The 13,497-nt window shown below is 34.6% G+C and overlaps 1 long non-coding RNA gene across 3 annotated transcripts in view; it reads right to left on the bottom strand.

The window, feature by feature from the left end:
* Nucleotides 1-2,495: 2,495 nt before the first annotated feature.
* LOC141456206 (uncharacterized) overlaps nt 2,496-13,497 on the bottom strand; it is a 304,563-nt gene continuing 293,561 nt past the window's right edge. For all 3 annotated transcript variants that reach the window (XR_012459651.1, XR_012459652.1, XR_012459653.1), the window contains one exon: nt 2,496-2,718. This is a non-coding gene — a long non-coding RNA (uncharacterized lncRNA). The remainder of the gene's footprint in view (nt 2,719-13,497) is intronic.

The raw sequence follows: 13,497 nt of genomic DNA, 5'->3' as shown, positions 1-13,497 counted from the left end.
AACATTGTTTTGATTGAAAACCTTAAAAGCTTTCCAGGAAAGTAAGAAGGTTTAATATAACTTCGTGGGATCAGATAAACTTTTCAGATAGTGTTTTGCGAAAAAAGCTCTATATTTCCACGGTATATTTGGTCCAATTGAGAAAGAATAGAATGTTGTAGGTAAGGAAAAACCAGGATGAGAAAAAAAGTCAATGGAAACGCCTGGAAGTAGTCTTTATGACTGGAGTTGAATATGAACCAAGTTATCTTGTTTACTGTACTGGAGCCAAATCTTCGAACGAATGAGTGAAAAGCGGTTGTAATGTGTTGTTTAGGAGTTTACGAGAAGAAATACGACGATTGAAAGAAGTGGTAGGAATTAGTTCAACTTCATCTCTGGGCTACTCCTCCTCAGAAGAACTGGAAGAAGAATTCCAATGCAGTTCCCTACTAATACTTACAAACTTCCAACTGATCTGATGAGCTAAATTTGTTCACCATCTTCAGGAGTTCAGGTAGTTTAACCTCAGGAATGTTGACATCTATGTGCCTCTGATGAAGTTTATGTACTTGAATAATACAAAAGAGTTGAGTTGTCACAACTTCTCTGATCACCGTGGTAACCACCCGCCCTCCATCATACATATATCTTCTAAAAACTCCTTTTTCTTCCAAGTCATTATATCTTCAACAAAAGTCACACCACATCGCAAACATTGCCAATGTGTGAATGTGTCCACTTCATTTGCATAAAAATAGAGAATTAGATATTTATTTAAAAAAGATTCTTTGTATAGAAAAGAATTTATTATTCACGAGAAATGACAAATTATTAGCGTCTCCTGGTGGTAGTCCAAGATGTGGATGTGTGGAAGAGAGGAGGAGAGCTATTGTAATCTAGCTCTACCTGAAAGTTTGGCTATTGGCAGGAAAAGGAAGGAATGTGTTCAGGTACAAGGTACAGGTGCTGAAACCTTCATAAATATCTATTAATCAGTTGATTTACTCTTCTGAAGGATCCTGTTTACTTTACCTGTATTTAACTGTAAAATAGAGTTAAACAGAAATTGTGAATTATTCACATTTTGAGATCAATTTTGTTTTTGATTTTAAATCTAACAGGTGTTCAGCCAAACCTACAAACATACGAACTGTACAGACTCTTTAATCAAATTTTGACGCTCCTTTCTACGTGACTAATCTCACTCTTCTCAACAACCTCAACATCCCATTCGTACAACAACTCGCCAAGATGAAATATCGTAAGTTCCATTCTGCCTTTTCTGACAATACTCCACGCCGACTATACCGTCAATGGCTCCGAGACCTCCTTGAGGTCTGAAGACCATCACCATCATAATCGGTTGCCTGTCGAGAGTGGTACTGCTGGGTAGTTTCTCTCCTCCTGCTTTTCACGCACCAATATAAATCATCCACCTTCTAGTAATTTACTTATTGCATATAATTAAACATATTTAAATTAATAAATAAAATATTTTTTAACAAATCCAACAGATCTTCCGCCAATTAGACGTCACTGATCCGTGGAAACATTCTTACATCATCAGAGATTGTTAAGCAGTTTAGTTTTAGAGAATTTGACCTTTACTACGCTTCCATCTCTCACTTCACGAGGATATAAAAGTTTCTTTAAATGCTGCTGAAGATCTATCCAAATCACCCGTTCAATCCTGGCACACAATGCATAGCAATGATATTAAATTCAGGAATAACAACAGAAACCAAAATAAACTGCCGTTTAAGGCTGCCATGGCCTCTACAATTAGATTGTCCACACAATAACTAATTGTAATTAGTAAATTTAAAGAAAAAGAAATACTAGTCAAAATTATTAATGTATATATAGATCATTTGCGATAGATAGTGCGGTAAATGATCACACGTTTTAAAAATAGAAATAAATACTCGGAGCGCCAACTCGTGCTGGATGTTTTTAATCTCCTCCACTTTTAAAGTAAGCTGTAATTCTCTTTATCTTTTAAACAGAGTTGAATTACTCTTTCACTTTGAAGTTAGAAGGTAAAGCGGCCTTCCAGAGATCTTAAGATACTCTTTCCATCTAGCGACGACGCCCTCAATTCTCTCATAGATCAAAAATAAAAGAACGTCGGCCGCCTTTCACAACCAGGAATATCTCTCACTCCTTCTAAATAGACATTTGTAAAATATATAGATCTAATAGCAGCACTCGCTTACAAATCACTCGGTCCAACGTCCACCTACAGCGCTTAGTTCTCACTGTGTTAAGATCTCCGTGCATTAGGCATCAACAGACATCAATAACAGTTACAACACATACCGCATTCTTAGACTAGCGTGAGTGTGTGGAGAGAAAACATGCAATCTGATGCAGTTGTGCATGTATTTAGCTAATAGTCCCTACATTATTCCATACTTAGTGTCTTTCTTCATTTCAATGAAACGCTGTAGAGCAATAAAGCTTTTTAAATGTAATTTTTATTTCATAATAATTTACAAATCTATTTTTATAAAACTTTTTTTTAAACAGGTCTCAATTTTTAACTCATTTTTACAATTACGTATATTTTAAGTAGTAATAAGGTGTTAAAAGTTACGTTTTTTTGATTTTTTAATCCAAAATTTATTTTAATTCACCCCAAGTTAATTTCAGAAATATTCACTATTTTGATTGATGTTGTAAGCCATCTTCAGGCAATCTTTGATCCCCTAGTAGATTCCACCTCCAGGCTTTGCACTGTCGAAAAAACAAAAGATCAGCATTAAATTTCACTTCAGAGTAATTATTGAATTTTACCCAGCAAAAAGAAACAGGGCCTTGAACCAAAACAAATGGAAATAGGATGGAGCTAAGTCCAGACTGAGGAATATCTGTAAAATTTGATTAGAGCGTATTTACTGGGCATTATCTCAGAATAAGTTACGGTCCTAACGCTAGATATAAACATGAAACGTTTAGCCTTAATTAGCATTCAAATATTTCATCATTAAACTTTATATTTTACTCGTACTGAAAAAGTTACAAGGATTTCATAAGGATTTGAATTGTGTGAGACGAGATATTGATACTTAAATTTAGAGCGTATTTTTGAACCACTTGAAGTTAACTGCCATTATCTTCCAAACTATTTCACTATTTCATCGTTAGAGTATATATCCATATGCAGGTACTGATAGAGCTCATGAATGCTTAAGACTTCGAAATGATCTGACAAATGTAGAGCGAGATTTCTAGATAGTAGAACTTAAATTTAGGCCATTTTAGACTAAACCAAGAAAAATTTAGCTCTTGTTATCTCATAAACTAATATATCGTTCTGTATTCATATTTTACTCTTGCATAAAGACTATGACATATAAAGACATAGTCTATAAATGTTCAATTTTTTTCATATTTATCTCATAAATATGTAGCGAGATATTGAGACTTAAGTTTTGGGCGTATTTTTATATAAGCAAAAAATATAGCTGTCATTATTTCCTATACTAACAAATCGTTAAAATTTATCTTGTAAGTTTACGTAGACTGATAGGCTATGCAGTCGTGGTCATTCAATTCTTGTACAGGTAACTTCTAAGGGACAACAGAAATCGTAGCACTAAGTGGAAATGAACTGAGACCAAGCAGAAAGTAAAAGTCGTAGGATACCCCTTTTGATTCCTGCAAAAACATGCTTCGTCGAAAATTCTATGCAAATTTTAGGATGACCACTAGACATAACTGATTTACCTTTTCATCAATTTTTAGCGCTAACTGGCGTGAGACAAAATAAGGCATAGCTCTGCAATAACAGGTTAATACATACCAGAAAATATAATCTTACGCCAAACTGTTAGTACAGTTGCGCTAAACTAAGTAATGCCTATTTTTACCTAATGCCAAATTATTAGGCAGCACTACAGACGTAACCACATTTTGAGTGATACAGTTGATTACCAATATATTAATTTATATAATATATATTTATATACGAGTATTAAGGAATATCATCTTTTGTGCGCTATTGATGGGCATATCATGGAAGTAAGTTTAAGTATGAAGTTCTCCAGCTCTTGATGATTGTAATGCGAAATATTTGAGATTTAAATTTAGTGCTTATTTGGTACAGTGAAAAGTTGAGCGGCCATTATCTCCAAAGCTAACAACGCCGTTTATCTTTTAATAGGTCTTTATTTTCTGTTCAAGATTAAATGTATTGTACTGATAACGGAAATCCTTTATGACCATGTATTTGCCATCCCTTCTTAGTTGAGGAATTTTCTTCCAATGGCCGAAGTTCTACTCTCGCATTAATCTCACATTTTCGTCACGTGTTTTCATTTGAACTGAACGACCCATACTACTGAACCATTTATTGTGAAACTATACATTCTTTTTAAAGAAAAGGAAGAAGAATTAATTTTGAGAATGGTGGCGAAGCTCGAGCTAGGATTATCTTTTCAAATCTATAAACTAGATTGTCACCATAGTTTAAATAGGGTTATATTCCTAGAAAAATATTTCGCTTAAATGAAAATTGCTCGACTTAATATTGCGCTAAAGTTGTAATAATTGCAGTAAGTATTCTTTTAAATCACACTTAAAATAATAAAATTTAAACTTTTCTTTCATTTTTATAATATTGTGACATGTGGTAAAATAAATATAAAATAGAATTTTTGTGTTATAATATATTTTTATATGATCACGTGGGCTGTGGATATATTTTCTGGTTGTAGAGTTTATTTTTTATTTTATGTAAATCTATTTGGCTGTATGGTTGGTTGGTAGCGCGCACTGTATTGCATTTACTTTTACGTATAAAATAATAAAAAGTGTTGTGGGGCAGGTTATTTGTTGGTTATATTGTAAATGAAAAATAAATTTATTTATATATTAAGGAAAAATAAGAGACCAATATCCAAGTGGAAGTTTATCTCATACAGAGAAGTTGGTGTTGGATTTTGTTTATTTAATTTCTTCTTTTTTTTTTTTCTTAAAATTTATGAAGTTTTATGATGTTTATGAGTTAAGAAGATGAGACAAGACCACACACTTTACACAAAGAAAAGAATCTTACTGCTATCTGAGTAACATATCTTTGTTAACAAGATGGAAGCCAGGAGGGAGTATAGGCTGGAGGTGCGAGAGTGTCCACACACACACACACGCTGAGTAAAAATATACCCGGTCATGTTCATTCTAACGACATCTACTTCTGCATCTTGGACAGATCTACCCACAAGAAGGAGGCAGAGCAGCCTCTAGGTGTGAGAATGAATAAAGGAGCCTGGGGTAATAATAAAAACAGGTGTGCGCAAGGATGTCGTTTTTGTCACCTCTTCAGACTATATATATTTTTGGAGGGACGTATCACACCTTCTTAGCCTACACCAACACCACGAGTTACGATCGGTGTCCACAAATTACACGTGTCCTTTTTTTTTTTAAGAAAAAGAAGAAAAAGGACACTTTTGAATAATTCTTTATCATGTTTATTTATAAACTAACACACAATAAAAAGGGGCAAACACTCAACCCCCTCTTTCAGGAGAAGCCAAAAGAAAAAAACATTTAAGGTGACAAAAACAGCACCACTGAATAGGTGTGGAGTGTAGGTGGCAAAGAATTCACAGAGTCGGGCAAGAGAAGGCATTAAAACCCCCATGACACACCACTCCAAATGACACGGTTGTCCTGACTTGGAATTAGGGGGCTTCTCTAGGAATATAACCCTATTCAAACTATGGTGACAATCTAGTTTATAGATTTGAAGAGATAATCCTAGCTCGAGCTTCGCCACCATTCTCAAAATTAATTATTCTTCCTTTTCTTTAAAAAGAATGTATAGTTTCACAATAAATGGTTCAGTAGTATGGGTCGTTCAGTTCAAATGAAAACACGAGACGAAAATGTAAGATTAATGCGAGAGTAGAACTTCGGCCATTGGAAGAAAATTCCTCAACTAAGAAGGGATGGCAAATACATGGTCATAAAGGACTTCCGTTATCAGTACAATACATTTAATCTTGAACAGAAAATAAAGACCTATTAAAAGATAAACGGCGTTGTTAGCTTAGGAGATAATGGCCGCTCAACTTTTCAGGGTACAAAATACGCACTAAATTTAAATCTCAAATATCTCGCATTACAATCATCAAGAGCTGGAGAACTTCAAACTTAAACTTACTTCCATGATATGCCCATCAATAGCGCACAAAAGACGATATTCCTTAATACTCGTATATAAATATACAATATATTATATAAATTAATATATTGGTAATGAACTGTATCACTCAAAATGTGGTTACGTCTGTAGTACTGCCTAATAATTTGGCATTAGGTAAAAATAGGCATTACTTAGTTTAGCGCAACTGTACTAACAGTTTGGCGTAAGATTATATTTTCTGGAATGTAGTAACCTGTTATTGCAGAGCTATGCCTTATTTTGTCTCACACCAGTTAGCGCTAAAAATTGATGAAAAGGTAAATCAGTTATGTCTAGTGGTCATCCTAAAATTTGCAAAGAATTTACGACGAAGCATGTTTTTGCAGGAATCAAAAGGGTATCCTACGACTTTTCTTTCTGCTTGGTCTCAGTTCATTTCCACTTAGTGCTACGATTTCTGTTGTCCCTTAGAAGTTACCTGTACAAGAATTGAAGGACCACGACTGCATAGCCTATCAGAATAAAAATAATAATGTGGCTAAATATTGCCTTCAATCATAGTGGCTGTTCGTTTTTCCTTCAAAAGGTCTCCGAAATCTATTTTTAAAACGGAAATTGATAGCTCAATGAATGATCCAAAGAGGTTTTCTCGAGAAACTAGCTAACTACTAAAAAAAAAGAGAAGATAACCTGGGACTTCCGGAAATTTGGTCTCTCTAATTCTCGATTACTTTGTGAATACTTTGTTTTCATTTCCTTCTACAGGTTAGGGTGAAATAAAATTAACGTAAAAGTGTTCTGTCCGCTCTAGTTCCATGACTGAATCTCTCAAAACGTTAGGGCGGCTTTAAACATTGAAGAGAAAATTAAAAACAATCCTAATGGCAGAAACACAGTTTAGAGAATGTTTTTAAATTGAACATTCTTTTGGCCAAAAAAATAAAAATAGAGACTGTAAAATAAAAGAGCGCTGTGGAGGGTTACCTATTAGTGTGGAAACATGGTCTACTTTTCTTGTAAAGAGCGGGAATAGCTGTAACACAATGACCTTAGCGGCGGTAGTTGTCAGAGGTAGGGGTAATGCGCGCGACTAATTCCTGCAGAGACTGTTATATAAAGAAAGAAGGTTATCTTTCCCTATCTTTGTTTTTTAAAGTGATGTAAGTAAAGGTGAAAAAAATGTTAAGTAGGGATTTCTTTGTTCGGCTTTTGTGGAGGCGTTGGATAGATAGATGAAGTTCTTGGATCCCTCAACCCTCAACCAATTTTCCGTATTTTTTCCGTCCTCGGGTGTGAGGATTTAAAAAAAAACAAAAAAAAACAGCATTGTCCCTATTATACTTTTACAAAAGGGATTTTCCACAATTTGGGTTGAGAGTTTTGGGGATAGTGAAAAAAAGGAAAAGAAAATGACTTTAGGAGAGAAAAAGTTTTATTCTTTTAAAGGTGTCTTATTCTTTAGTTTGGGAGTTAGTTGGTGAGCGCGGTCCTGTACAATACGAAATAGGAAACTGTCTTCTGTAGGCAAGCTTCCAGTGCAACTAGAAGGGTACAGGTGTCTAGAGTGATCCTCCTGTAATTGCATATCCAAAGCTAATTCCTTTAGATCGGGACGGACAGTTTTTAATAGTAGCCTTAGCGGAAGACGACACCTGCAACAATGCCAGCCAGAATCCGCCCACCTACCGTCCAATGCTGACTAGATCTCTGTTATAGCTCTCAAGTAGAAACCCAATTTGCCACTAGCAGCTCTCCGCATGTCACAAGGGCTTTATCAACGGAACAACGTAAAAAGAAAAACCTCCTTCTAGGCCAAAGGAGGGGGTAATTTTCTTTTTATTACCCCATCATACCTGTAATCTAATTTAACGATCTTTCTTTGTTTTTCTTCAGATCCTCTCTCTCTGTCTCTTGTATAAAAATAATTTATGTTTCTTTAGATTACTTATTTCTGAATGGTTGGTTTTCATTCTTTGCACAAAAATCTTAGCTGAAAGATTCTTATTATTTTTCTTATCTTGAACTAAATTTCTAATCGATCTAAAACTTCTCTCAGTCGGATCTAACCACAGAAAAGTTTTTCCTTATATTGATAGGAGGGAAATTCAATAATTAAACTGACCAAGAGGTGTTCATCAAACATTATTATAAATCAATATCATTTTTTTTTGTTCATTTCCACGTAATCACCACCAACTTCTATGCACTTGTTCGATCATCTTACGAGTCTTCTCACCTCCACTGCGAAGAATTCTACTACCATGATCTTAAAGCCAGTTTTGTACTTGTTCTTATTTTGAATTCTTCGTTACCGTTGAACTTGGATGCCACGCAAAGCTTCATTGGAGGTCTGTAAGGAGAATAAGAAGTACCAAACCCATTTTGTTAATAGTTTCTAGCGACTTCTGTGCCTTATGAGGTTGAGTGTTGTCTTGAAGAAGAAGCATGCCTTTCCTACCATTGCGGACAATTTACCAAAGTACCAATCTTTCTCTGCACATTTTTTTTTAGCACTTTGTTCAAGTGTAAGTCGTTGGTCTTCTAGGATAAAAGAATCAAAACGAAATTTCAACGCCGAGGTCGATACTACGAGCGGTGCTCGTCGCTTACCTTTTACTCTTTAAAGTTTTTCACCCACGTGTAAAAACTTGCCCGGTTCATACGACTGCTACTGTATTGTTTGTTCATTCGAGAAAAGATTAGCGAAAGTAAAAATTTGGAACAAAGAACGTTGTTCTCTTCAATGAAATGATAATATTTATGGAGGGGTTCCCAGGAACTGAAATTCTGAGTACCAATCTAATGTTTTTAATGTGGGTACCCGGACCTCACGAGACCCTTTCGAAGAAGAATAAAGTATTAATGAAAGAAAATTAATTATTTTAAAGTTGTGAGGAACTAATCATTCGCTACGAAGACATAATATTCTCCACCAACATCATATGTGCTTAAATCTATAGCAGAGCTAGCAAAGGAATATGAATGTATTTAAAAGTTATAGCCGATTAGAATGAATGGAAGAAAATTATTACAGAAGGATTACGTGATTTTAATTTCGGTTAAGCTAATAAGGATGGCAGGAATATAGAGTGCTGATCCATCCATTAGTTGTAAATAGTTGTATATAGTAGAGGGATGAATGTGTGAAGCGAATGTATTTATAAGTAAGAATGGAGAGTGAGTGATATTCTAGTGATAAGCACCTAGACGATGCTGGCTGTATGGCGGAAGCCAATGCCAAAAAAAAAAAAAACTATTCATACCCTTAAATTTGGCATCATTAACCAAAATGAAGTGAAATGACCAGACTTTCAGCAAACCTTTTTTTAGTTACATAATTCAGAACATATTTCATTCTAATATATTCGCAATTTGGAAAACATGTCGAATACAACTTTTATTAAAATACTGGATAGTATTATTTTTAACTGAGTAATTATTTCTAATAATTACTGCTTTCGACCGATTCTGTGAGTTATAGACTGACAGCATAACCTTTAATTGTTGTCACTAAAGATAATTATAACCTTCACAACCTCTCTTCTGTTCTGTTATTCATTTTAATGACTTAAAACATTTTGAGAGAGAGGAAAAAAGAGGAGGTAATAACGCAAATACATATCTTGAACAGTGACTACATAATGAGTTTTATCGCATAATGTATGTATTTGTTGGATGATAACTGAGCACCTGACGGGCTGATTTAGTCACAAACGGAACCACCTAATATACGAGTATTAGTAAAATGATTGCATTTATACCATTTTTTTTTTTCAAAGGATTTAAACGAACTACGAGTAAGTTAATAAAACTCATGGATCTTGCACAAAATTCCTTACATCTTTCAAGAAAAAGGTATCTAGGAAGGGGATAGGAGGAAGAATTAAAGGGTTGTTTCCGGCGCGGTTATTTGATAGAATTATGGATATGAAACTCTCCCGAGTAACTATAAATAATGCAGATATAAGTTTCATACGTTTAAATGATCTTACGAAATGTATGGATTATTGGAAATTATGGAGTGCAAGGATGGAATCATGAATACAGTCATTCAGAGATCCAGGCTACTAAAAAAAGGCAATGGCAGCTTTGAAAAGTACCTGCTCTCTCTTGTCAAGAAATGCAGTAAGTCCCTGATGCGTCTTTTCCCGCAAAATAAGGTAGCACTTGAGTAGATCTTCAAAACGTTTTCTAAGTACAAGTAAGGACAACTTGTAAAAGTTTCTTAAAAGCGTTGTTTTACAAGAGACGTCCAACAAACTGAAGAGGAGTATGGATTTAAACTCGATAAGAGGCTAGTGCTGTACCAAGTTTGAGTTTCTTGGCCTTTATAAAGGAGATAGTGTTCTTAAGATGATAGTTGTAGGTTTAGGAAGCATCTTCCAATGCTTCCTAAACAGTAGGTGGTCTTCTCATGCCCTCTTCGACCAGGAGCCAATCACAGACTTGAGATGCGAGATCTTTGGCGGAAGAGATCTTATTACATTTTTTTGTTCATTAGAGATAATTAGACACTAATAACCCCAGTAGCTGATGTGCCAAAAAATTAGAGTCAATTTGGATAGTTTATCATGTAGCCGTCTTTTGATCATTCGGTAACTTCAGTTAAGTACATGGCGCTTCAGTCCGGATATGGTGGTTCCAAATGAGGCGTTTTCAAGGTAGAATCTGAGATATTGCACTTTATATGCCCGAGCGATAGAAATATGGTTCAGATAGATTGGCCAGAATACTTTATGACTAAGAATAAAGGTTACTTAGCTTGATTTGGCCCCGTTGACCATGTATTTTCCATTTGCTAAACCTGGGTTCGAGGAAATGAAGACTGGATGAAGCGGATGACAATTATGGCATTTGAATTATGAAATAGGATGGCCGTATCATCGGCGCATACGAATAAATTGAAGAGTTAGGATGTAAAGGAAGATCAGCCGATGGAGAGGAATTCCAGCGAGGATTGTATAAAAAGGAGAGGAAAAAGAGCCTTATATAACTTGGAAGAAACGATCTGATAGGCAGGACTTAAGGATAAGGACATTAACATTAACAATTTCGATTTACTCGATTAGTAGTATTGTTGCGCGATATACTTCTCTTTATTATTTAGACGCTTATCAACTTTGAAATTAATGGAGACGTAAATAGAAGTTTTATTACAAAAATTCTTACCTTAAATGAAAGAATATTTATTTAGCATTTTCTTGCAAACGATAAGAAGTTGCGGTAAATAGATATAAGTAGTAATTTGTTTGCAGTTTAGTAAGCCATAAAATATTTGCAACCACAATAAAAGAGAATAATGGTAGCATTTAGTTTTCTAATTAGTGCTTTTAAATGACTATTAGTAATTTTTCTTTTTGCTTCTAGGGGCTCTTTTAATGATTCAGCCATTAAAAAAATGGTGTTCTCTTTCGTAATTATACTTTGAATATTATTTTATTTTTGCAAGTTTCTGCCGGTTTAGACATGTCACAGTTGGCAACGTTAAAGCTAGAAGTTTTAATGATACATAGTAAACTGTAAATAATGCTTGTCAGCGAGTTGATTGGTTTGTTGACCAGAAGAGATGATTGATTTTTCTGATTATTTTATTTTTGAAAATTATTTTGTGCCCCAAAGCTGATACAGTCAGATTTTTGCCATGAATTCGCATAAAACTACCGAATCTTCTTATTCATTCTTCATCTTTTTTCTCAGAGAACTTGTTCATTATCAATCAAAATCAAGCTTTATCTACTTATTCCGGCAATCGTTAGATTACTTTGACTGAAACGCCGTTCAGTAAAACAAAAGTCGAAGAAGTAAAAAATTTATTTGGTCTGAATCAATCCATTACGTTACATTATGTAGGGGAGTGCTCCTATTTTTCAGAGTTCAGGAAGTTTATCAGGGTAAATATTTAGCCTCGAATTTAACTAGAATTGTATACATTGTGAGCCAACGATTAAATTTTATTTAAAGCGTCCAGCACTATCGCTGAGAATGATAATTGTAGATTGATATGTTCAGTTCTGTGAACGCTGAAAATTTTCTTAATTTTTCTTGTCTTCAGTCTTGTTTTGTCCGAATATTCTACTAGGATATTATTTTTTATTTCAGCATGTTTCATTTAGTTCAGCATTACTTTGTGAACATACAACTCTTTGCTTAAACTGTTGGCATTTGATTTAATGAATCAATCTAGTTATGGAAGTTAAGCAAGCCTATTTTTTCAGGCGCCAACTACCGATTAGGTGTCGTGGATGATGGGTACAATAGTTTAAGTGCATGTTTAATGTTAAGGCGCCACGGTAGCCGAGCGGTTAGAGGCTAGACCTGCGAAGCTAATATATATTATGGTACTGGGTTCGATTCGCGGTCTTAAGCCTTAGATTTTATTTAATGGTTAATAAAAGAAATTTACAGTAAAGTATGTTTGCTAATCGCCTCCGTCCACGACACCTAATTGGTAGTTGGACGTTAAGCCCCGCCTGAATGCTGACTGTTTTAGAATAGTACAAAACAGGACATTCAGAACTCTTAAACAAGTACAAGAAGAAGAAGAAGAACAAGAACATTTTCTGTAAATACCGTTTTTCCTCATTTTCAGCAACTTTTTTCTCGAAATCTATTTAATCTATGTTGTTGCGACAAAATTACAGTTATAAAGAAAGATTTGCCCGATATTCTATTGGGAATTTTATCTTTAATAGAAAAAAAGAAAAAAATTTGTCAAAGTTGGGTGTTTTTCAACGTTACGCTTTTTCGTGCAGTTTTTGACGATTAACCCTAATACAACTGTCCTACCGGACATTTTTAATTAGGTTTCATTGATGTTTCTTTAATTATTTTAACAAACTGATAATAAACTCTAATGAAGTCCGAAACCAATCAGGGATACAATAAACATCATGCTACCAGTGATTTTTTTAAATTAATAAACAGAAGGAAAATAGTACTATGCCAATAGGCACACTGAAGCTGATTTTTATAAACGTAAAATAGAAAATTTACCACTTAAAAATTCTTCTCAAGTCAACTAGAGAAATAAAAAGGAAATAAAATGGCGGATTGCAACATCGTTAATAAAATAGCTATGACCGTCAACGCCGGGAATGTTTTCATGGTAACACAATAGAAGGAAGTGCCAGGTTGATGGAAGATCGTATTACATCCAGAACTAAGAATATGTATAATGGTACTTACGTTCGAGGACACAAGAAAAGCGTTAGTAAGATATTGAACATGTCCGCATTTAAATGAGTTGGAAGAGCTAGGAGGAGGTATTGGGGAGAAACGGAAGCCACTTCTTAAAAGACAAGTACTTAATGTACAAGGAATAATGTAGAAGTTGAGTAAGTTGTTATGTAGGCAATTAGTTCACA

The sequence above is a fragment of the Rhodnius prolixus genome, unplaced genomic scaffold (assembly GCF_049639745.1).
Source record: "Rhodnius prolixus isolate KJV_2025 unplaced genomic scaffold, Rpr scaffold_4, whole genome shotgun sequence".
NCBI classification, from domain to species: domain Eukaryota; kingdom Metazoa; phylum Arthropoda; class Insecta; order Hemiptera; family Reduviidae; genus Rhodnius; species Rhodnius prolixus.
The sequence above is the reverse complement of the archived record's forward strand: the minus strand, read 5'-3'. Positions and strand labels throughout refer to the sequence as shown.